This window comes from Pimephales promelas, chromosome 22 (assembly GCF_988280905.1).
Source record: "Pimephales promelas chromosome 22, fPimPro1.hap1.1, whole genome shotgun sequence".
NCBI classification, from domain to species: Eukaryota; Metazoa; Chordata; class Actinopteri; order Cypriniformes; family Leuciscidae; genus Pimephales; species Pimephales promelas.
Genome location: NC_142790.1, coordinates 8,179,520 through 8,205,026, shown reverse-complemented (window position 1 = coordinate 8,205,026; position 25,507 = coordinate 8,179,520). Strand labels below are relative to the sequence as shown.

Genomic DNA, 25,507 nt, shown 5'->3' with positions numbered 1-25,507 from the left:
AACAGCTTGGTCCATTTTAATGGTTTTGAAAGTGCTTTTATAAATAAAAGTTGTGTTGAGTTGAGACTTCAAAGTCATTTCGGTGGTAAACAAACTCATAGTAGGGCGAAACACCTTGGTAGGAAAGCTGGGGGGGGGGGCATCAAAACATGCTTTACGGCAATGACGTCATACACATCAACAAGCTTAAATGAGGCATGAAGACACTTGTGCACATTTCAGGCATGAAACTCGACGATGGAAAAAGCAAAGAAATGTGGTTGGAAGAGACTATGAAACGGAAAAGGTAATCTGACCAAGTGAGGAGCCAATCGGTCCCAAGAGAGAAGAGTCCCAATCGGTCAGGCTTTTCTATAGATGGGGCTTTTCATTCATTGGCGTGAATTAAAAGCAGTACTGGATGCAACATTGATGCTGACCTGGCGATCTTGTTGATGTGTGAATTTTATTTTGTGATTTCATCAGAACGAATAGAGTCCGCAACGGCAATAGATTGAAGAGCGTGTCTGAGTGAAGACTGCGCACGCGCCGCCACATAGGTTAACCAGACGTCCCGAAATCTTAGCTGTTGTCCCGAATCCTAGTAATTGCGCCTGAATGAAGCTCATATCTATTGCTTTTGTTGTATTTAGGGCGGGAATTAAAGATTGGATTCATATTAATTATGCAGAGAAAAAATTATGTGGCCAAGTGTTAATGGAACAGATAGCTATAGAATTAATAAAAACATATGAATTAAGTTGTAAACAGACCCTATGTTTGTGCACTATTGGTGCGTTCAAGTCATGTCAGAAAGGTTATATTTACGAGTTGAGTGCACATGAATGCCACCACAAATTCTTAAACACGAGTGGGAAACTCAGGTTCCCTTTCGTAGTCACTTCGAGTTACGTCAGAAGTGACGGAGATTGGGGGTTTCACATAGAAAGCCAATCCTTCTTCGAGTATTTAATCACGAGCCAATGGCATGCAATGCCTTGGGGCTGCAGAAATTTGCATAGCGTCTTTTTAAAGAAGATTCGCCCGTGTTCTTCTGGGTGCGATCGATTCATGTCGTTTTCTGATGGTCACGATCACTGCTCTGTCTGCCTGGGCTTTCAGCATGCAGTAGCAGCGTTCGTGGATGACTCATGTTCCTTCTGTGGGAACATGAGCATCTCTACACTGTGATCTAGACTCAATGATCTGATAAAGTGAGAGTCCCCGTGTCCGTTACTCGTTCTGCTTCTTCTTCTAGAAGCTCTTCGACTCGCGGACAGGTTGATATGACGGTGATTGTGTGGCACAACCCCCGATGCTAGTTCCTCGGGCCACACCCACCGCTCCAGTGTTAGAGCCAGTGAGCGCTGTATCGCTTCAGGGAGTTCGCCTCGGGAGCGTCAACGTCGCCGTGTCTGATCCCGCGATGACGGCCATGCTATCTCGGGCCTCCGTGAGCATCGGGTGGGAGTGAAACTCCGCCCTGTCCCGATCTCTCGCGGCTGGATAATTGGTTTTTGGGTAACGCTGCCGCCTCACGGCCACAGCCAACCCCAATTTCCTTTTTCCCCGAGTTGCATGCGGAACTGACACGCACTTGGGTGTCCCCCCGAGAGCGTGCTTCAGTTTCCCCGCCTTTCCTCCCCTCGGCGACGCGGTTGCGATGCAGCTGCGTCCGCAGAGCGCGTCCTCCCGCGGTGCTCCCAGACGCCCATCCAAAGCCTATAGGTTCTCGTCGTCTATGGCGGCGCGATCCTGTAGAGCGGCGGGATAGGCAGCCTCCGCCCTATGATGAGCACCTGCTAGCTGCTCAGGAATGTGCACGAGGAGGGGACGGACCAAGCGAGCTGCGAGCCTGCTGCTGACCTCGCTCTCAAACGGGTGACGGAAGCGGCCGTTCGCTCCCTTGGTCAGGTGATGCCCACCACTGTGGTCCAGGAGCATCATCTAAATGTTTCGGCAGTGCGGTCCAGGACTTCGCCCAGCAGTTCTCGACCGCCTAGGAACAGACGGAGGCGGGTTTACACTTCTGCCCCGACGGCCAGCTGCTGCCTCCACCCCCCTTCGGCTCCCTTCCCTCCCACGCGGCCCCAGCAGCAGCCTTCAGCCGGTTCGCGTCGTGGAGGAGGCCACAGGTAAGCGTCACAGCCCCCTCAGGCCGCATGCCCCGCTAACGCCAGGCGAAGCGATGTTCCTGAGACGGGCTGCTCAGTGATAGTGTCACGGTTTTTCACAGGAGGCGGTAGCAGGGTCCCTCCTTCCCCCGGTGGAGGGCCGGTGGAGAATCTTTGTTCTAGCTAGCTCCTCGCTGCTCACCCATGAGTGAGCAGCGCCTTGAGCTGGTTGAAGAAAAACTTGACACTATCATTGAGCACACAGACTGGAATGAGCGCGCACGACGTCCCAGTGCGTCGCCCCGCTCATTCCTCTCTGTCTCTGAGGGTGCGGATGGGAGCGTGTGTTGTCCCTCGACTACACCACTCCCCTCCCCCTCTATCGCCAGACCCCCGGCAGAACAGACCCCCGTGGAACGAGCATCCTTCCCTAGTCTCTTCTGTGGGGGAACGGGGCTCGACTGTGCATCCGCACGGGGTAACTCCTGTGCGCATGCCGGTCCCCCCGTACCGCTGCCCCTCCGGGGGGACGTCTGTGGTTCACATGACTCCGCTGGCTCAGTTCCTGGGAGCTTGGCTAGAGCTCCCCGACCTGTCCCGCTGCGTCATCAGAACAATCAGATTCGGCTACGCGACTCAGTTCGCAAGGTCTCCTCCCCGTTTCAGGGGAGTTCGCTCCATGGTGGTCGGTGGCTATGCCCCGGTCATGAGAGCGGAGATTGCGACCCTGCTGGCGAAGGGTGCAATCGAGACGGTCCCTCCAGCCGAGGTGAGGTCTGGGTTTACAGGCCCTACCTCACTGTCCCCAAGGAGACCGGTGGGTTACGACCGATCCTGGATCTGCGCATTTTGAGCCACACTCTCCATTGACTCTGTTCAAAATGCTCTCAGCCAAACGCATTTTGGAATGCGTCCAGCCTCAGGATTGGTTTGCAGCGATCGACCTGAAGGACGCGTACTTTCATGTCTCCATTTTGCCTCGACACAGACCGTTCTCGGTTTGCCCCGAGGCCAGGCATCAGTACACGGTTCTCCCTTTCGGGTTAGCTCTGTCACCTCGCGTCTTCACGAAGATCGTCGAGGCAGCCCTTGTTCCCCTTCGCGAACACGGGGTTCACATCCTGAATTATCTCGACGATTGGCCGATATTGGAACACTCTCGAGAACAGGTTTGCGAACACAGAGACCTGGTGCTCCGGCACCTAGCCCGTCTGGGCCTTCGGGTCAACCGGGAGAAGAGCAAACTTTGCCCCGTGCAGAGGATCTCTTTTCTCGGCATGGAGATAGACTCGGTCGCCATGTCCGCGCAGCTCACGAATGAGCACGCACGCTCACTGCTGACTTGTCTTCAACAGCTCAAGGGCAAGAGTGCGGTTCCACTGAAACTTTCAGATGCTCCTGGGGCATATGGCATCCGCAGCCACGGCAACGCCGCTCGGATTGCTTCATATGAGACCGCTTCAGCTGTGGCGTCGCGATAGAGTCCCGAGGTGGGCATGGCATCGCGGCTCGCCCCGAGTTCCAGTGACTCCAGCGTGCCGCCAAACCTTCTCCGTGGTCGAACCTCAGCTTTTTACGGGCCGGTGTCCCTCTTCAGCGAGTTTCCAGGCATCTCGTCTCCACAGATGCATCTACCACGGGTTGGGGTGCCATGTGCAATGGGCATGCAGCCGCGGGTTCCTGGACAGGACCCCAGCGCCTCATGCACATCAATTGCCTCGAGCTGCTGGCAGTACGGCTGGCCCTGCACCGCTTTCGAGCACTGCTCAGGGGTCAAACACGTACTTGTCCGTTCAGACAACACCGCTGCAGTAGCGTACTTCAACCACCAGGGTGGTCTACGCTCACACCGGTTGTCGCAGCTCGCCTGCCACCTCCTGATATGGAGTCAGAAGCACCTGAGGTCCCTTCGTGCAGTGTACATTCCAAGGAGACCGAAACCTGGCAGCCGACGAGCGGTCACGGGTCCGCCCTATCTCCGGGGAATGGCGACTCCATCCCCAGATGGCCCAGCTGATTTGGGACCAGTTCGGGGAGGCACAGATACTTCTGTTCGCCTCCCGGGACTCATCCCACTGCGCCCAGTTTTATTCCCTGTCCGAGGGCACGCTCGGCACAGATGCACTGGTGCACAGCTGGCCGCGGGGCCCACGCAAGTATGCGTTTTCCCCAGTGAGCCTTCTTGCACGGGTGTTGTGCAAGATCAAGGAGGACTAGGAGCAGGTCTTGCTGGTAGCCCTCTATTGGCCCACCAAGACGTGGTTCTCCGAACTCGCGACTGCACCTCCTTGGCCTATTCCTCTGAGACAAGATCTACTCACTCAGAGACGGGGCACTCTGTGGCACCCTCGTCCCGATCTTGGAGGCTACACGTGTGGCTCCTGGACGGGACGGGGCAGGTTTGAGTTCGCTGCCACCTGCGGTGGCGGTAACCATCACTTCCGCTAGAGCGTCGTCCACGAGACACCTTTATGCGTTGAAGTGGAACCTCTTCGTCAACTGGTGCTCTTCTCGCGGAGAAGACCCCCGGAGATGTTCGATCGGTGTCATGCTTTCCTCCCTGCAAAGAAGGGTTGGAGCGTAGGCTGTCGCCCTCCACCCTTAGGGTTCATGTCGCGGCCATTACCGCGTCTCATGATGCAGTGAACGGTAAGTCTATGGGAAGCATGACCTGGTCATCAGGTTCCTGAGGGGATCGTGGAGGCGAAATCCGCCTCACCCTCCCCTCGTGCCCTCTTGGGACCTCTCAGTAGATATAAATGCTCTGCAGAGGCCTCCCCTTGAGCCTTTGCAATCGGTAGAGTTAAGTTCTGTCCTATGAGGACAGCACTCCTGGTTGCATTGGCCTCCTTCAGAGGGCGGGGGACCTGCTCGCATTCTCCGTTGACGAAGCGTGCCTGGAGTTGCGGGCCGGCTTACTCTCACGTGATCTTGAGACCCTGGCCTGGATATGTGCCCAAGGTTCCTACCACTCCCTCGGGACCAGGTGGTGAACCTGCAAGCGCTGCCCCTGGAGGAGGCAGACCCAGCCTTGGCACTGCTCTGTAAGGTATGTGCACTCCGCATCTACATTGACAAAACGCGGTGTTCAGAACCTCAGACCAGCTCTTTGTCTGTCATGGAGGGAGCCAGAAGGTAAGGGCTCTCTCAAAGCAACGGCTGTCTCACTGGATAGTGGACGCCATTGCTTTGTCTTACCAGCAGCAAGGCCGACCGCGCCCCCTTGGTGTGACGGCCCACTCCACTCGGAGCGTGACTTCCTCTTGGGCTCTAGCGCATGGCGCCTCGCTAACAATTGCAGAGCTGCAGGCTGGGCGACACCAAACACCTTCGCGAGATTCTATAATCTGCGAATTGAGCCGGTGTCCTCTCACATACTCGCTTCCGCCGGTACTGGACCCGCTCAGGTGTCTTCGCTTGCTCGCCATTCCACTCCTCGGATTGGATAAGTGCGATATCCCTCAGTAGTCTTCCGTTGAAGCCTTGAGTCCTCCAGCACCGACGATGCGAGCACCACTGCTGTTGCTCTGGATGCCGGCTAGGTGCCTCCATGTGCACGGTTCCCTATGGTAACTGTCTCATGTGTATTTTCCACTGTAAGCCTCTCTGAGCATGTGTCTTCCCTTGGCAAGCCATCTGCCACCCCTGGAGTTAATTCTAGTAACCACCTGCGGTTGGTGCTCCAGTGATCTCCATATGCGTCCCTATGCGGCCATATGTGTATTCGTAAGTCCTCCCTACGGTAGGCATCTGGTAGCATGTCCCTCCCGGGATATGTTTCCCAGTGTACCTTGGTATTCCTGTGTCAAAGCAGGGTCTCCTGGTGATACCTAGGTTCAGGGGTCTAGACTTTCGCAGGGCACTGGAAGACAGCTGTAAGATGGCATGATGGCATTGACCCCTAATCTCCGTCACTTCTGACGTAACTCGAAGTGACTACGAAAGGGAACGTCTCGGTTACGGATGTAACCCTCGTTCCCTGAGTAGGGAACGGAGACGTTACGTCTCCCTGCCACTTCTGCTGTACCGCTGTAGACGCCTGACTTCAGTCTTGGCTCCTCAGCGAAGACATACTGCGGTTGCGTTCACTTCCTCCTTTTATACTCACGGAGTAGGGCGGAGTACGCTATGCAAATTTCCGCAGCCCCAAGGCATTGCATGCCATTGGCTCGTGATTAAATACTCGAAGAGGATTGTCTTTCTATGCGAAACCCCCAATCCTCGTCACTTCTGACGTAACGTCTCCGTTCCCTACTCAGGGAACGAGGGTTACATCCGTAACCGAGACGATTTTCTTTAAGACCTGAATTTACAAGTTGGGTGTGTTACAGTTAGAAACAAGGCAGAACATTACAATACATTGTCAGGCTTTTTTTATTCCCCCAAAAATAAGCTAACTGCATGCACAGAATATGATAGCATTGTAATAACAATATAAGATGTTACGATAAAGTTTACAGGGGCTTCATAAATTAATTAAAAATATAAAAACCTGAAGCACATTCTTTGTTCCTATTCTTAATGAAGTAGAATGGGCTTTATGCACAGCTGAACTACAGTACTTCCTGAACTGAAGCCAGCTCCTTGTTTCCTGTCTGCCATTATTGGCCAAATTGATTAATTCAGGTGTGTCTGACCTACGTAGTCACAGCAACAATAATCAGACACACCTGAATTAATCAATTTGGCCAATAATGGCAGACAGGAAACAAGGAGCTGGCTTAAGTTCAGGAAGTAGTGCAGCTGTGCATAAAGCCCATTAAACATCTTGCTATATATATTATATATTTTTTGTGGTTAAATTAGAGAAGATACACTGCCATTTTGCTCAGACGAAAAAGTGACTTGAATGCACCTGCCGTCCCAGGAGCACATGAACACACCATAATATGGTGGTTTGGATGGTGATGGTGAAGATAACGAGGGAATGATATTGAGAACACAGGTGAAGTCAGACACAGCTTCTGCCTCCTCGCTGCTGCTCGTGTCTTTCTGTGTACCTGCAGATGGAAGATGTTTCTGAGTGTGTGTGGGGAGACTGAGATCTGTTAGAAGTTTCCAGAATTCCCCCTGTGCCTACCTTTCCAGTGCGTTTGTTCCACATCTTCTTTGCCCTCCTACTGGCGGATTCTACAACTTTACTTGCCTCTGACTTGCAGAGGATTACAATCACACTCCAGTGCATGTAGGTACACATGCTTTGTTCCACTCGCAGTGAATCAACTTTACACACATGCACATACACTATTCTTCTGTTTATTATGGTAAGTCATATGCAGATGGGATTAATTAACAAAACAAACTTCACTGGTTCAAAAATGGTCACATTTAGGATATTGAAAATATGCAGTATATTAAGTTGATAATACTGAAGGATAATATTTAATTTTTATAAAAGAACACAAGATAAAGTTGGAGATATGAAAAACCACATAAGCAACAAGAATAGACAATCTACAACTGATGCCCTGTTTACACGAAGGGAAAATGCAGATATTTCCCTGCTGATTGGCCTCTCGTTTACACGAAAACCCTGTTTTTATCACAGAAAACGATTATTTCTAAAAACTCCGGCCAAAGTGGAGATTTCTGAAAACGCCGGTTATGTGTTGTCATGTGAACTGGGAGAAACGGCGTTTTAGGTTCTCTCTTGTCGATTCTGAGGATTCTGAATGGCTTGCATGGCTTTATCCTTCTCCCTACACTGCCGCCAATAGGTTTGGCATAGTTATGATGGCGCTCGACAGCGTATTTATGCGGGTGTGTGAACGTTGTTATTTTTGAAAACAGAGAGGGGGAAATATTCGTTTCACTTTGTGTACCCGGCTTTGTGTAAACGTGGCCTGAACCAAAGGGGAAATGAGGGAAACCAAATCAGTAACTAATGCCTGCTACAAGCTGTGCGATTTCAGCAATGCTATAAGATCATTATAAATCACACTGTATGACATGGATCTAATAAACTTGGATACGACTTCTATGTAGACTGAATAAAGGTGAGAATATGAATCACACTTTGGCAATTGTAATTTTTTACAAAATTCCCATGTCAAAAAATTAGCATATTTCATCCGACCAAAAAAATAATTTTTTGAGAAGGACCTGTATAGTTTTATTAAAATTTGAGTAAATATAACCTTAAATATAAATATATACAATACATGCATATTTATTTTACACACAACATTTTGAATCTGCAGTTCTTGGCAACATTGACTGTTTGGTTTGGAAAAAAAATGCATATTATATATTTTAACACAATATAATATTATTAAAATATGTAGATACTTTTTTTAGCCAAATACTTTTCATTTTGTACAGTGTATTTTGGCCATCCATGTCTCATTATGCAGTCTTCACTTTTTTGTTTCATTATTATGTAGCACCTGAAAAAATAAAAATAAAAAATAAACTGAGCTTCCTTGATAAGAGTCAACAAAGAAATCATCTATATATAAACTAAGAAAACAATATAGAAGCATATGTATGCCATTATACATTAATTTATGGAAGTACATAAGTTAATCGCTAGAGTATATGATTGAATAGCTTTTGAAAAAGTACCCATTCCAGGCATGAAGTCATTCCTAAAAGTCTCAGCTCATGCTCCTTTCTTCACCCACTCTTCTAACCTCTCATTATCCTACTTTCAGAATTTTCGATAACTTTATCTGGCCTAATTTTCAGAGGTTTGCCATCCTACTTTAGCTTTTCTTCCACACGCTCTTTATTTTTGTTTATGTTAAATCTAATGCATTCCTTTTTCCTGACCTTTCCTCTCTCTTCTGCTCTCCTCCATTCATCTTTTCCTCCCACCATCTCGCTTCCACTTTTTCATTTTGCATTCATCCCCCTACAGGGATTCTTTTTTTCATTTTGCATTCACCCCCTAATTTTCTTTCATGGACGTCCTATACTGTAGGATGACTTTGTCTAATTTCTGGGTTGTAATAAGCTGTAAATGGCGAGGCTGCCGGGGCATGTATAGGAATTAATAAGAGATAATAAAGCGTGCCTGTGGGGGCAGCAGCCTGTCTTTAAGTAAACATTATGACTTCTCCAGCGGGGCTGTTTACAACAATGGGGCTAATAAGGCCTCTTGGTCTGATTGGCTAGGCGGCGTGTTTGTGTGTATGTGTGTGTGTTTGTGTGAACATATTAATCATGTGTATCTGGTGAAATTTGGTTTGATTAACTGACACTGTCCCATAAGGAAAAAAATGTCATGAACTTGCATTTGTATTTTGCTTCTCCTGATCCTGTGAGCCAAGGGATTTCATGTGCATCTCCCCGCAAATTTCAGTAGATAGTTGATGACAATAGGATAGCAACAATAGCAATGTTGTTAAAAAAAACCCTTAAAGTTAACAAACATTAATATAAAAAATGGATGAATAATAAAAATATAATTAATAAAGAATAATATAATAAAAATAATTTTGTTATATGTTATACAAAAAATGCCAATGTTGTACAAAAACTGAAATTTAATTACAAACAATAATTTTAATAAATATTTTTAAATAATTCATATTTATGCTTAAACAAATTCTCTAAAAAACACATTTTAATATATTATGCTTTAATATATTGTGTACATTTATTTTGTTAAATAATGTTTGGACAATTATCATAAGACAAATTACTTATTATTATTGTTTGCAGTGTGAAAGTCTCATGACATGAGCTATATGAAAGAGTAACATCTGTGCTATTTATTTATCAAGGTAGTTAGTTAGTTTGCTAGTTAGTTAAGATCAACTGATGTATAGCCAGAATAGAGCTGCAGATGTATGTGGGTCTCTAGTTGTAAGTGAGGTGTTCAGAGGTGAATAGTTCCTGTTGAGTTACTGTGAGGTACTGAGATGTGACAGGTACTCCGAGTCCCTGGAGAGATAAGCGTAAGACACCCCCCTCCCCCTCCCCCTAAAAGCCTTAGCAGCCTTACCATAGCTATGTTTGATCTCAGTCAATGCAAGCATTGTGTGTGTATGAGATGGAGAGAAAAAGGGAAGATGGGCAGGCTGGATGCTTTGCAAAGGAAACCTTCTTACTTACTCCTCAGCTTCCTGAACTTCACATTCACACACCACAAAACACAAACACTGGATTGAAAATTGGGGTGGGGTGGGGTGGGGTGGGATGGGAGGGGGGGGGGGGGTGTCTCTCCTCCAACAAACTTCCAGATGCTTAGTGTGTTGTCAGATGTCAGATTTGTATATGGCATGTGGCTGTCTTGTGTTTTGAGACATACTGTAGGGAAAACAGGGGCATTTTTTTACTGTAATAATATTACATAGTCATGGTAAAACGAAGAATTAATTTAACATTACCCCTGTTATTCCTAAATAATAATAAAAAAGATTCATGTTAAAAAGGGCTGTAATTATATGTAATATAAAACCGAAATCGAAATACTCAGATCCACAAACCTGTGTCGCGGTGTGAGAAGGCAGAATCATGACACACTTCGTATATATAGAAAAAGATTTTTAGCGTTTTGAAATGTACAGTTTGTATTTATTTAACAAACTGTGGTTTCGGTCAGACAATGAACTATTTGGCTAATTGTGTGATGTAGGTGTGTTGCTGTGTTAAGAGTTTAGAAAAAATATTTTAAGAATTGGCAAACGCTTCTTAGCAATTGAAAAAAAACTGTAATAATAAATAGACTTAACATTATGATATGCTGTTTTATTTTAAGTTCACAGGGCTCCAGACTCAAATTTGAGGGCAGCACCACCTCAAATCAGAACTCGAGTTATAACAAGACAAAAAAAAAAAAAAAAAAAAAACTGGTAGCAATGGGGCTGACAATTTAGGGTGTAGATGAAGTTAACTTTAGTTATTATCACCTATAATGTCTTACAGTAATATTAATTAAAAAAACAAAAGGAGAGAAAACATATATGTATATAAGGACTTGGAGTGAAAATAGCCAATAAACATCCTACTGTTTACAATTTTTTTTAAATTTTTAATAAAAAAAATAAAATAATTTTAATGTTTAAATAAGAGTTTTCCAACATCCTACATTTTTTTGTTTTAGGACAATCTTTGAAGGATGCACAAAAAATGTGTTGATCATCACAAAAAAATACAAAAAAATAAAACATTTTATATGATATTATAGTTTTGAAGAGCAGGACCAAGATGTGTAGGCTACGTTGTAAGCGTTTGACTACCGTATTTCTGTCACATCATATTTATGGTTAGAGTTAACTTACTACATCAGCCTAAATCCATGGTGAATGTTGCTGATTTGTGGACTGAAAGCCTTGTGTAAGTGTTTCTCCTGGTTTCCACGTCAGCACTGTTTGATCTGATATCTGTGGTTTATAACAGAACTCTGCGCCGAATCGGAATGTTTCTCACTGGATCTCGTAGCGATGATGTTATTAATTCTGAGGTGAATTCAATGGATTTATTTACTGGATCTGCTAGTAACAGTGTCGCGTGATCGAGATCGGCCCGCGACTGGCAAGTTCGGGGCTTTATTACTGTCAGTGGTTAGGGGGCTCCACTATGCGCTGCTCTGTCTATTATTGGTCCAACCAAATAAAAACGCCAACGGTCCGTGAGGCATAGCCTATATGAGTTGCGTATTTTAGTTCCACTTTCATTTTGTTTGTATTCGCTGCTAGGTAACGTGTCGATAGATCACTTATTGCTCAGACGCACATTGCAGGTTGTGATATTTGTCTCCGTCTCCTTCCCACAGACGTTTTTTCGCGCTTTTCTTGTCACGTATTCATCGACGCGCCACTTCCACGCTTACCATGCATTTAACGTGTGGCAAATTTACCGGTCGCACATGTGCGACTGGATGTAAAATTCAGTCGCACACTCTCAAATTTTGGTCGTAAAATGCGACTATTTGGTCGCAGTCTGGAGCCCTGAGTTCATTTTTTATTGCTTGAACACAGTTTTCAAAACTCTACACACTTATCCCATGACTTTAACCACAACCTGCACAACACTGTGGATTTACAGCACTTTGTTCAAATGCTAACACACTGCTGTCAAAACTGTGAACCACACATTAAAAACAGAATACAGTTTTTTTACAGTCACTTTGTTACTGTTATCAGAACCTTGATGTCATTTTTCACAACTCTAGACACAAAACGTCTCAGGTTATGTATGTAACCCTGGTTCCCTGAGAGGGAACGAGAGCTGCTTTGGCTAACGCGATGGGAACGCTCTGCGTGATTGCGTCGTGAAGCTTCTGTACAATCAGTCCAATGAGATAGTAGGACGTCATGTGACGTCATAGGCCAGGAAACTATTAAGCACCCTTGAAATCAGACCGTGACAGCTTCTGAAAAGGCCTGAAGCAAGTCGATCAGGGCATGCAGGAAGTATGGCAGGCGAACGCAGCTCTCGTTCCCTCTTAGGGAACCAGGGTTACATACGTAACCTGAGACGTTCCCTTTCAAGGGAACTTCGAGCTGCGTTGGCTAACGCGATGGGAACCCCATACCCACTATGCCATGCTGAGAAATCCCCGTTCTGTGTGAAGTCCTTGCGCACACTAAGAAGCAAGCAACCTAGCCCCATGAGTGGAGAGGTCAAGGTCATAAAATCTGACAAATGTATGCGGAGAGGACATCCTGCCACATTACAAATATCAAGAAGGGAAACACTCGGAATAAAGGAATAAACACTCACCATACTTCTAGTAGAATGGGCCCGAACAGCCATAGGTGAAAGCTGTTCAGCCGCTTCATAAGCCAATGATATAGCCTCGACTATCCATTTGCTCATAACCTGTTTAGATGCAGGGGACTTTTTCTTGAGTGACCCAAAGCTGACAAATAATTGTTCAGACTTACGCCACAGGGCAGCTCTGTGAACATAGGCATCTAATGCCCGAACTGGACATAACAGGTTCAGTCGTTCCTGATCTGGGGTATTAAAAGGTGGAGGATAAAAGGCCTGCAGCACTAAAAGGCCCCCAGCATTAACTGGGACCTAAGGAGTATAACCCGGTCTAGGGTATAGAAATGCTTTCACCATACCTGGTGCAGATTTCAGGTATAAAGGAGCAACCGACAGGGCATGCAAATCTCCTAATCTCCGATAAATAAAACAGCAAGGAGAAATGTTTTCAAAGTGAGGAATTTTTCTGAAACCTCTTCAATGGGCTCAAAGGGAGCCAAAGCCAGACCCTCAAGTACAATGGCCAAATCCCAAGCCGGTGATCTGAGTGCAGTGCAGGTCTCAACCTCATGTACCACCGAGAAAAACTAGTAATTAGAGGATCTTTCCCGATAAAAGTACCCCCAGAGGGGTGTGGTAGGCCGATATAGCCGCCACGTAAACCTTTAAGGTAGAAGGAGATAATCCAGCAGAGATATCAAGAACCGTACCAACAGGGCAGTTAACAGGATCTTGGTGACATTCACCACACCAGATGGAGAATAATTTCCATTTCAATGCATATGGTTTCTCTCGTGGAAGGAGCTCTGGATTGGAGAATGGTCTCAACGACCTCAGTCGAGAGACAGGATTCTATGAGCCGGGCCCCCTCAGAGGCCAAGCCACAGTATCCAAACTCCAAATGAGGGTGAACTCCCAGGAGCAAAGATATGGGGAAATGCATACCGGTGTAGTGTTAACCACACCTAATACATCACATCCAGTCCAAGCAGAGCTGGATGTGTGAGGGAGAACCAAATAGAGGGTTAGAGGGTTCATCGTACCAATGATGTGAAATGTCGACTGACTTTAGTTTGACCAAAGTTCTCCCTAAGAAACTCCACCACCTCGGGGTGAGTCTCCATTCCCTGGGCCTCAGCCCCTGCCTCAACAGGATATCTGCTGCGATATACGAGACCATCAGTGTTTTATCCGAAAGGACAAACACATGGTGACCTCTTGGGTCTGGCAGGAAGTATTGAGATTTTCGGGAATATCGCCATCACTTTTAGCCAATTATATGCTAAAAGGTAGATGGTCCTGCCAAATATCATTCGCCGAGCGACCACTCATGATCACCCCCAAATTGAGAGGGAAGCATCGGTCGATAGCATTATGCGTCGACAAGAAGCCCCCAAAAACTGGGCTTGGCGAGGGACCAAGGTTCTTCGACATGACCGAAGCACAAAGGCAAAGCCAGGTGACCTTGATCATGCGAAACGTTTTTCTCCTCGGAGAAAACCCCTTGGTCCTGAGCCATCACTGCATGGGTCTCATGTACAGAAGGCCAAAAGTAATTACGTTGGACGCAGCTGCCATGATATATAACCTATTTACTGCTGTAAAAGGCTACACCTATAAAAGTGGTCCTCAGAGTACACTCCTCTTGCCGTTGAGCGACAACCCCCAACATCTTTAAACGAGATAGAATGACATCTCAATGCCGAACTGCCACATGCTCAGATTGAGCTAGGATCAATCAATCATTGATAGTATAATACGCAAATGCCCTGGAGTCCAGAGTAGCCAGAGCTGCATCCATGCATATTGAAAAGGTGTGGGATGAGAAACCTAGGCCGAATGGGAAAACCCGATATTGGTATGCTTCGCCCCCGAAAGCAAACCTCAGGAACCTCCTGTGATGAGGATGGAAAGATAAGAAAGCATCCCTTAAGTTTATTGAGAGAAACTAGTCCTCGGACTGAATCTGTGACACAATCATATTTAGCGTAAGCATATTGAACTTAAGATTCTGAAACCTGCTGTTTAATTGACACAGGTCTAGAGTAGGACGCAACACCTCATCCTCTTTCAGAAACAATGAAGTAATGGCTGTGTGCTGGGAGGATTTGCTTGAACAATCACTTCGGTGCCCTGAAGCGGCGAACCGACAGGGAACAACTGAACTGACCACTCTACGACACTCCTCGGAAGATCGTATGGGGACGCTGACACCTTGGTGTCCTGAACGGCGAACCGGCAGGGAACAACCAAACTGGCAGTGCTGCGACCCTCCTCAGAGGTCGCCGAGGAGAAACGATTTCTCAAAACCGTCCCTGCCCCGGAGGAGCCCTCAGAAGCCTGATAGCCTAATTTTTTTGCAGGCACCTCTGCGCCCTGAAACAGTGAATCGGCAGGGAAACCGAACTGACTGCCATTTTTTAAGGCTCGTTTGGGGACACTGAGACCTTGGTGCCCTGAAACGGCGAACCGACAGGGAAACCGAACCGGCAGTGCCGAACCGGCAGTGCGACCCTCCTCAGAGAGTCGCACCCTCCTCAGAGAGTCACACCTCCTCAGAGAGTCGCACCCCAAAGGGCGCTGAGGAGAAACGATTTCTTAAAACCTCCCTACCCAAGAGGGGACCACCCTTAGAAGCCTGACCGCCTCGGCGGCAGGGCTTCTCCTTTGTCCAAGCTTTTTTAGAGATAAAACAGTCCTCAGATCTTGCATATCTCTAACTGGCTAGACTGTTCTGTTTTGCACCTTGTGCTGCGAGGAGCTTAATAGGCCGAGACTGCTCTCGTCCAACAGTCTCAGGAACATAGGTGATGAAGAAATTTCTGGAACACCGCTGAATGGATTATTTCATAGTTTTCTTGGAAGCAGAGCGTCCAGAAGAACAGACATATTTATATCTTTATTTTCCCATTATCTTTATATTGGAAAAACATATATATATATATATATATATATATATAATTCTGTGGCCACCAGCGGGAACAACCAAACTGGCAGCGCTGTGACCCTCCTCAGAGAGTCGCTCCTCACACTCATTCCATACCCACCCGGGCTGCCTAATAAAAATGTATTCATTATTTATGATGGCTGGTGGGTAACGTCAGGGTTGTTTTAAGATAAATTTAATTTCTTCTTTATTTTCAATCTCATAATGTTCTGCTAGCCAGTAAAATTTTAACTGGCAAAATCACAAATAAAACCTTTTTAAAAGCTCCTCTTTTAAGAAGAGATGAGCTCCTCATTCAGCAGAGATGAGCTGACTTATTTATTTATTCATTGAAAACTCAAACATCTGCCTTTCTTTTAACATTTTTATTTGTTTTGTACTATTTCTTTTTAAAACAAAACACTAACGATACCAATTCCTCGGAACTGGAAATCGCAGTCACACTAGATCTGGCATGTGAAAGCTGAGATAGGGCTGAGATAGAGCCCGTCCCAACCCCCACTGTAAGATCCATTTGCGAACCCCGAAATGCGAGTCGTCTCCGTGCCTCGGCAACAGAGAGACCCGTGCGGGTAACGCGAACCGAACCGTCCTCCTTTGAGAACGCCCGGTGGGAGCGGAGCATCCTCGCGGACAGCTTCTCGCAATGCCCACAGTCAGCTCCCTCGAGAACTGACTGCTGGCATGCTCCACTCCCAAACATTGCAACAAATAGCTGATGTATGTCCACACACCGTCTATAATCTTGCTTGCCATAAATATAGATAGTGATATATATTGGGCTTTGACAAACAACAATAAATAGACAAGGACAGAGTACAGAGATCGCTTGCTGAAGGCTACAGAAGCTTTCGCGGTCTGATTTCAAGGGTGCTTTATAGTTTCCTGGTCTATGACGTCACATGACGTCCTACTCTCTCATTGGACTGATTGTACAGAGGCTTCACGACACAATCACGCAGAGCGTTCCCATCGCGCTAGCCAATGCAGCTCGAAGTTCCCTTGAAAGGGAACTCACAACCAATGATCAAAATGCACATTTGTCAAAACTTTAACCCATTTGTCAATTGTTTGGATACAATACACATACAACTTAGATCATTTGTTCATTCAACATAAATCACCTGTTCAATATGACACAACTTAACATCAAAGTACGACTATTTCAAAAGGCAATTCACACATTATATTTCAAATAATTGTCTATTAATTTCCTTACAATGATCTAAATATCAATTGATACAACTGCTCAAAATGATAAGTAACTGTTGCATTACTCTTACTGTAATGCATAATTGTTCGGAAACAGACACACAATCTTCCATGATTACAGTAAATCATGAAAGATTATGAGATTCATTGTCACCAATTAGCGTGGAGCATGAACCAATTACACTACAATATCCATGGATGTAGCATAATATTATATATTTTTGCTTTGACCTCTGTTGTGATTGTACTGTAGTGTTTTGTATCAATATATCGCACACTTTGTTCAATGGTTCCACTATGTGTGTATTCTCTCTACCACTGCAGTGCTTTTACAGAGATGTATATTAACTGTTCATGTAGTGCCATAATGAAACCTGTATCACCTATTTTATTCTACAATATTTAATGATTGTACGAACAATGACACAGTGAAACGTCTCAGGTTACGTATGTAACCCTGGTTCCCTGAGAGGGAACGAGACGCTGCGTATAGCGCTTCGGGAACACCCCTGCGTGATTGCGTCATGAAGCACTCGTGAAATCAGTCCAATGGCGTAACGAGACGCCCTATGGCGGGTGACGTCATTGACCAGGAACCTATAAAGCACCCCTGAACCGGCAAACACTAGCTTCTGATAGGTCGAACAAGTCGGTCACAGGCATGCAGGGAGTTTGGCCAAGCAACGCAGCGTCTCGTTCCCTCTCAGGGAACCAGGGTTACATACGTAACCTAAGACGTTCCCTTTCAAGGGAACTCAACGCTGCGTATAGCGCTTCGGGAACTGAATACCCACGTCACCATAATCCTCAAGTGCCTGCATATGTGAAATCGTAGCGCACATTATACAAGAAACACCCGAGACCCCGGGGTGGAGGCCACATCCAGGTTATAAAATCTTACGAAGGTGTGCGGAGAGGACCATCCTGCTGCATCACAAACCTCCTGAAGCGAAACCCCAGACAATAGGGCCATAGACGCAGCCATACTCCTAGTCGAGTGGGCTCGGACCTTTAATGGTGACGGGTGATCGGCTGACTCATACGCAAGAGAAATAGCCTCAACTATCCACTTACTCAGGGTCTGCTTGGATGCAGCTTTCCCCTTACTCGGGGTCCCAAAACACACAAACAGTTGATCAGATTTTCGCCACAGGGCCGCTCTGTGGACATATGTATCCAAAGCCCTAACCGGGCAAAGCAGATTTAATTTCTCTTGGTCCTGGTTCTGGAATGGAGGCGGAGAAAAGGCCTGCAGCATTATTGGACCCGCCACATTTGTGGGGACCTTCGGCACATAACCTTCTTTTGCAAACAGGAAAGCCTTCACCATATCAGGCGCAAACTCAAGACACAAGGGAGCAACTGACAATGCTTGTAAATCCCTGATTCTTTTAATAGAAGAGATAGAAAGAAGAAACAAAGTTTTTAATATGAGAAACTTTTCTGAAACCTCTTCAATGGGCTCAAAGGGGGGCAGGGCCAGACCCTCCAATACAATGGCCAAATCCCAAGTCGGCACCCTCGGTGGCGCAGGCCTTAGCCTCAGAGTACCAGGGAAATCGAGTTACCCATGGGTGTCTCCCCACTGACGCCCCCTCTATGGGAGCGTGATAAACAGATATGGCTGACACGTACACTTTCAAGGTGGAGGGAGACAGCCCTGAAGAAAACATCTCTTGAAGGAAATCTAGTACTGAACCAACTGGGCAGTTAACCGGATTCACAGACTGATCTGAACACCAGGCAACAAAAACTCTCCATTTTAGGGCGTAAAGCCTCCTCGTGGAAGGAGCTCTAGAATGTAACATGGTCTCCACTACCTCAGTAGAGAGACCTGAGTCTATGAGCCGGTCCCCCTCAGAGGCCAGGCCCACAGTTTCCATAACTCCGGGCGTGGGTGAAACACTTACCCTGACGGCTGGGAGAGAAGGTCCCTCCTGACCGGAATTTCCCACGGAGGACTCTCGAGGAGAGACACAATGTCTGAGAGCCACACTCAGCCCGGCCAGAACAGGGCTATCAATAAGAGCCGAACCCCGTCCCGGCAAACTCTCTCCAGAACTCCTGGTAGTAACGCCAGGGGGGGGGGGGGGTACAGATGTAACCTCGGCCACGTCTGTACCATGGCATCCAACCCCAGGGGGGCTGGATTTGTTAGGGAATAATATAGGGGACAGTGCGTTGTCTCTTGAGACGCAAACAGATCCATCTGAGCTTGTCCGAAACGACCCCAAAGGAGCTCCACCACCTCAGGGTGAAGTCTCCATCCCCCCGGCACCACTCCCTGCCTCGACAGAGAGTCTGCCGTCTTGTTCATGCAACACCGGAATATACATTGCCCGGACTGACAAGAGCTTTCCCTGGGCCCAAACCAGAACTTGATGCACCAATTTCCAGAGTCGGCGAGATCGTAAATGGTAAATGGTAAATGGACTGCATTTATATAGCGCCTTCATAGACCTAATGGCCACCAAAGCGCTTTACATTTGCCTCACATTCACCCATTCACACACTCATTCACACACCCACGGCGGTGTCAGCCATGCAAGGCGCCATCCAGCTCGTTGGGAGCAGCTGGGGTTAGGTGTCTTGCTCATGGACACCTCGACACTTGGTCAGGTGGAACTGAGGATTAAACCACCAACCTTTCGGTTCGTAGACAACCCACATGAACCACTGAGCCACTGCCGCCCCATCGTAAACCCCCCTGGCGATTTATGTAGGAGACCACCGACGTGTTGTCCGTGCGAACCAACACATGGTGGCCCCTGAGGCCTGGGAGAAAGTGTCTGAGTGCCAGAAACACGGCCATCATCTCCAACTGGTTTATGTGCCAGGAAAGATGGTGGCTGCTCCACAGACCCCGAGCTGAGCGACCACTTATGGTCGCCCCCCAGCCGGTGAGTCAAGCATCCGTTGTTAGCGTTAATCGACGACAAGGAGCTCCCAGCACCGGACCCTGCGACAAGAACCAAGGGTCTTTCCACATAACTAAGGCACGTAGACATCGTCGCGTGACCTTGATCATGCGAAACGGATTTCCCCCCGGCGAGACCCCCTTGGTCCTAAGCCACCACTGTAAGGGTCTCATGTACAGCAGGCCAAAAGGAATCACGTTAGACGCTGCTGCCATCAGACCTAAAGTTCTCTGAAACTGTACTACAGTGAGTGAACGTGCGGGGTGACAATGCTAGGCCAAACGGAAGGACCCGGCACTGGTCCGCTTCGCCCCCGAAAGCGAACCTGAGGAACTTCCTGTGTTGCTGAAGGATGGAGACGTGAAAGTATGCGTCTTTTAAGTCTATTGTGACACACCAGTCCTCGGACCTGATTTGACATGCGATCTGTTTCAATGTGAGCATTTTGAATTTTAACTTCTTGACTGCCCGATTTAGCTGGCGCAGATCTAGAATGGGCCGCAGCCCTCCACCCTTCTTTGGAACTATGAAGTACAGGCTGAAAAACCCTGACTCTCTGCTGTGGGGAGGAACCCTCTCTATAGCCTCTTTTTGCAAAAGTGTCTGTACTTCTCCTTCCATCACCAGAGCCTGCTCGGAGTTTACTACTGTGTGTACTACCACGTTGAACCTGGGCGGACATAACCCGAACTGAATTCTGTACCCCTTTTCTACTGTATGCAGGACCCAATCTGAGACATTTGGAAGAAGTTTCCACGCTGCCAGATACTCTACTAAGGGAACCAGCCTCTCGAGGCTGGTCTCTGGTGTTACTTGAGCGGCCAGCTCGGTGACCCAAACCCGCACACTGGCAGGAAGTAACCAAACTGATCCAGTTCGCACCGCCCTTGGAGGGTACCAACGAAATCCAGACACCGCTGGAATCAGGACTTCTTCGCCGAGGCCTTCCTAGAAGTTACAATAACAGTCCTCAGATCTGCTCTACCTCGGGAAGACCTCGGCTGAGCGCGCTGTCCCTAGTCTCTCTGTGGGGGTGCACGAACAGCCACGCTCATGTTTTGCTGGGCTCTATGCAAGGAGGACATACTCGGCTTGGGCTGCTCCCGCCCAGCAGCCCCAGAGGCATATACTTTGCGGGGAAGAAATCTTTGAAAAGCAGCTGCTTGCTTCTTTGCTTCCTGAAATCTCTCGATGACTGAATTCACTGAGTCACCGAAAAGACCAGTAGGGGAGACAGGAACGTCTAGCAATTTTTTTTTAAACTTTTTCTTTGATGTCAGATAAATTCAACCAAAATCGAGCGGCCGATGGATTTTGTCGCATCTCTGGTGGCCCGAAGAGACAGATCAGCTGCCTTTCTGATCTCTGATATTGTCTCTCTTCCCATTTCCTCATATTCATCGTCTATATCTTTTAATAAATCAGCCCGGTAAGCTTGGAGGACCGCCATAGTATGTAAACTGGCGGCCGCCTGACCTGCTGCTGAGTATGCCCTACCCACTAACGTAGATGTAGTCCTAACAGGCTTAGTGGGCAGCTGCGGGGCTTTCAGTGGCGATGCAGACTTGGGGGAGAGATAGCGTGCGCGAGCGTCTCTTCCACCTGAGGCATCGCCGCATAACCATGCTTCTTTAACCCTACTATGTTTGAACTCCGTTGTTGCTGGGTTAAACACTCTAAATGATGCCGGTCTAATCCATGACTTAGATACCTCAGTATGAACGTTGGGAAAGAACGGTAAGCCCCGCTTTGGAGGTTGCGATCTAGACGGCAAAAATCTCTCGTCTAATTTACTTTTTGCCTTACATGCTTCCTGCTCACTGGCTGGCCAGTCCAGATTTAATCTAGCAACAGCTCGAGTGACAACCTCCAAAAGCTCCTCTTGTGTGTGTGTAACTGTGTGTGGTGTAAACTCTTCATTTCCCAAGCTCACAATATCCACTTCCTCAGAACTGGAGTGTTGCTGCGCTTGTGCTTCAGCGCGAGCAGAAGAAACCGCAGTGCGTGCTTCCGACTCGCAAACTTAAGCATTACATTCAACAGAGAAGGGAAGAGATAGGGGATCACCCGTCTCTAACCCCACCGCTAAATCCATTTGCGAACCCCAGGACGCGCGCCTTCGCCGTGCCTCAGCAGCAGCGGGATCCGAGCCCCGGAGAACGCGAGCCGAAGCACCCTCCTCAAAGAGTGCTCGGTGGGACCGGAGAGTTCTCATTGCCAGCTTCTCACAATGCTCACAGCCAGCCCCCTCGAGGGCTGACTGGGCATGTTCCACTCCCAAACACATCACACACAGCTCGTGTGTATCCCCACCTGTGATAAAGCGAGGACAGGGAGTAACACACTTTCTGAACTGTTCCATTTTTTTCTTTATATATAGAGAGACAAACACACACCAAATGACAGAAACGATTTCACATAAGAAGAAAAGAGTGACATTCTATTATTTGATATATTTACATTTTTAGAACATAACAATTAAAAAATATAGCTGCAAGCAGCCATTACCGGGGCCAAGCGCAAGAAGCGGCAACATATGCCAAAATGGCTAGGAGTGGCAGACCAACTGCAGCAAGGAGCAATTAAGGGCATTTTGAGAGAACTTTGGGCAAATGGCTAAGAAAATCACATAAACATTACCTTATAAGATGATTTAATGGGTTATCACTTTCGAACAATAGGTGGCGCAGTTACGAAATAGATGTGTGGTCAGAGTGAGGTGACAATGACACATGCAAAGTTTGGTGTCAAAATGTGAAGGCATTGCAGAGATAAAGCCTAAATAGTAATTTTGGCAGCATGCCTAAATTTTGATGCTGTAGTATACAAAAACGGTTTTGTCTATCATCGTGCAATTCATAACTTTTAGTCGGCACGGTCTGGAGATGATACGATTCAATTTTCGTGAAAATCGGACAAACGGTCTAGGAGGAGTTCGAAAAAGAAGGTTTTTCAAAGAAATAAAGATGGTGAACAGAACGTTTGTCTGATTATGGAAAACCTGATATCTATGTTTTTGGCATAACCAAAGGAATCTATTAAGATCAGTTTCATTGCAATAGGCAAATTTATTCAAAAGTTATTAGCGTTCTCAGAAATTAATTATAACTTTTGACCAACAGGTGGCGCTGTCTTAAAATCTTTTAAGTACCTTCAGGGCATGCTGCTTATGGCACACACTGAGTTTTGTAATATTACACTAATGCATTTGTTTAGTATAGCATTTTATTTCACAAAACTCTATTGAAGTCAATGGGAATTTCACGTTTTGTTCTATTATAGCGCCACCAAGAGGCTCAGTCCCACATTTTTTTTTATGTGTCCTCAGAGTGACCCCATACATATGTGTGTCAATTTTGGTGAAAATATCTCAATTCGCTTCCGAGTTATAAACATTTATATGAAAAAACACGTAAAAAATGACTGACACATGACTTTGTTTGAATTTTACTACCCCTTACTATCAATATTTTCACATTTGGGCATTAGCGTTTAGTTAACAAGCTATGATTCCGTGTTTCTGGCGGTGGTTTCGTCTCGATCGGAACAGCGGTTTTGAAGATATCGCCAAGTGTTTTTTTCGCGCTAAATCGCTACGCTACACCAACCGTAACACGAAACCCAGCATGTTTAGTATTGTTGGACTCGGCAACGATTCAGGAACTCAAAAAGATGACTCCCGTGAAAATAAGTGTACCACACCCAAAGTTATAAGCGTTTGGAAAAAAAAATTCACCACTAGGTGGCGCTGTTTCGAAACTTCTCAGGCTTCTTCAGGGCATCGTACTGATGACCCATACCGAGTTTCGTAACAATTCGTTCATGCGTTCAAAAAATACAGCATTTTAGCACATAATTCAAAATGGCCGACAGCCAAAATGGCCGATCTGGGAAAATTGGATATCGGTCGACTCGGCATGATGCCCTGAATCTAACGAGATGAAGTTTATGATTTTTGGACAAACCGTTCAGAAGTTACGAGCAAAAATAGCCATTTTTCATATCTCCGGACCACTAGGTGGCGCTGCGCCGAAACGCTGCATGTAGCCTCAGGTCATGCTTGTGATTACATGTACCAAGTTTGGTCTGAATAGGATGAAGCGTTGCGGAGATACAGCCTTACGTCTGTTTTCGCAAGCGTTACGTAAAATTAGTTTGTGCGTTTATCGAAAACCGTTAGGCGAATCATCTTGAATTCCATAACTTTTTGTCAGCACTGCCTGGAGATGATCCGGTGCGATTTTGGTGAAAATCAGACAAACCGTCTAGGACGAGTTCGCAAAAGTACGTTTTTTAGAAAATTCAAAATGGCGGCCGTTTTTTTATGACGGAAAATGACGTCATAGGGTGCGATCGAATCGGCATGAGCTCAGGAACAAGAGGAAAAAAGAATTTTGTTGATAGGCCTTACGGTTCAAAAGTTATTAACATAATAAAAGTGAAACTTTGGACAGTTGGTGGCGCTAGAGGGAATGAGTTAGAGACACCAAAATTGGTGTATTTAAAGTTGGGACTGTCCTCTATCAGAATGTCAAACCAAAACAACTTTCCCGCAAACCGGTCTATGGGCTGCCATAGACGCCCAGTCGGAAGAAGAATAATAATAATAAATATAGCTGCAAGCAGCCATTACCGGGGCCAAGCGCAAGAAGCGGCAACATATGCCAAAATGGCTAGGAGTGGCAGACCAACTGCAGCAAGGAGCAATTAAGGGCATTTTGAGAGAACTTTGGGCAAATGGCTAAGAAAATCACATAAACATTACCTTATAAGATGATTTAATGGGTTATCACTTTCGAACAATAGGTGGCGCAGTTACGAAATAGATGTGTGGTCAGAGTGAGGTGACAATGACACATGCAAAGTTTGGTGTCAAAATGTGAAGGCATTGCAGAGATAAAGCCTAAATAGTAATTTTGGCAGCATGCCTAAATTTTGATGCTGTGGTATACAAAAACGGTTTTGTCTATCATCGTGCAATTCATAACTTTTAGTCGGCACGGTCTGGAGATGATACGATTCAATTTTCGTGAAAATCGGACAAACGGTCTAGGAGGAGTTCGAAAAAGAAGGTTTTTCAAAGAAATAAAGATGGCGAACAGAACGTTTGTCTGATTATGGAAAACCTGATATCTATGTTTTTGGCATAACCAAAGGAATCTATTAAGATCAGTTTCATTGCAATAGGCAAATTTATTCAAAAGTTATTAGCGTTCTCAGAAATTAATTATAACTTTTGACCAACAGGTGGCGCTGTCTTAAAATCTTTTAAGTACCTTCAGGGCATGCTGCTTATGGCACACACTGAGTTTTGTAATATTACACCAATGCATTTGTTTAGTATAGCATTTTATTTCACAAAACTCTATTGAAGTCAATGGGAATTTCACGTTTTGTTCTATTATAGCGCCACCAAGAGGCTCAGTCCCACAATTTTTTTTATGTGTCCTCAGAGTGACCCCATACATATGTGTGTCAATTTTGGTGAAAATATCTCAATTCGCTTCCGAGTTATAAACATTTATATGAAAAAACACGTAAAAAATGACTGACACATGACTTTGTTTGAATTTTACTACCCCTTACTATCAATATTTTCGCATTTGGGCATTAGCGTTTAGTTAACAAGCTATGATTCCGTGTTTCTGGCGGTGGTTTCGTCTCGATCGGAACAG

General features: G+C 46.3%; 1 protein-coding gene across 1 annotated transcript in view; it reads left to right on the top strand.

The window, feature by feature from the left end:
• The window catches only part of gli3 (GLI family zinc finger 3), a 310,179-nt gene that overhangs the window by 10,296 nt on the left and 274,376 nt on the right, over nucleotides 1–25,507 (top strand). The window lies entirely within an intron of this gene.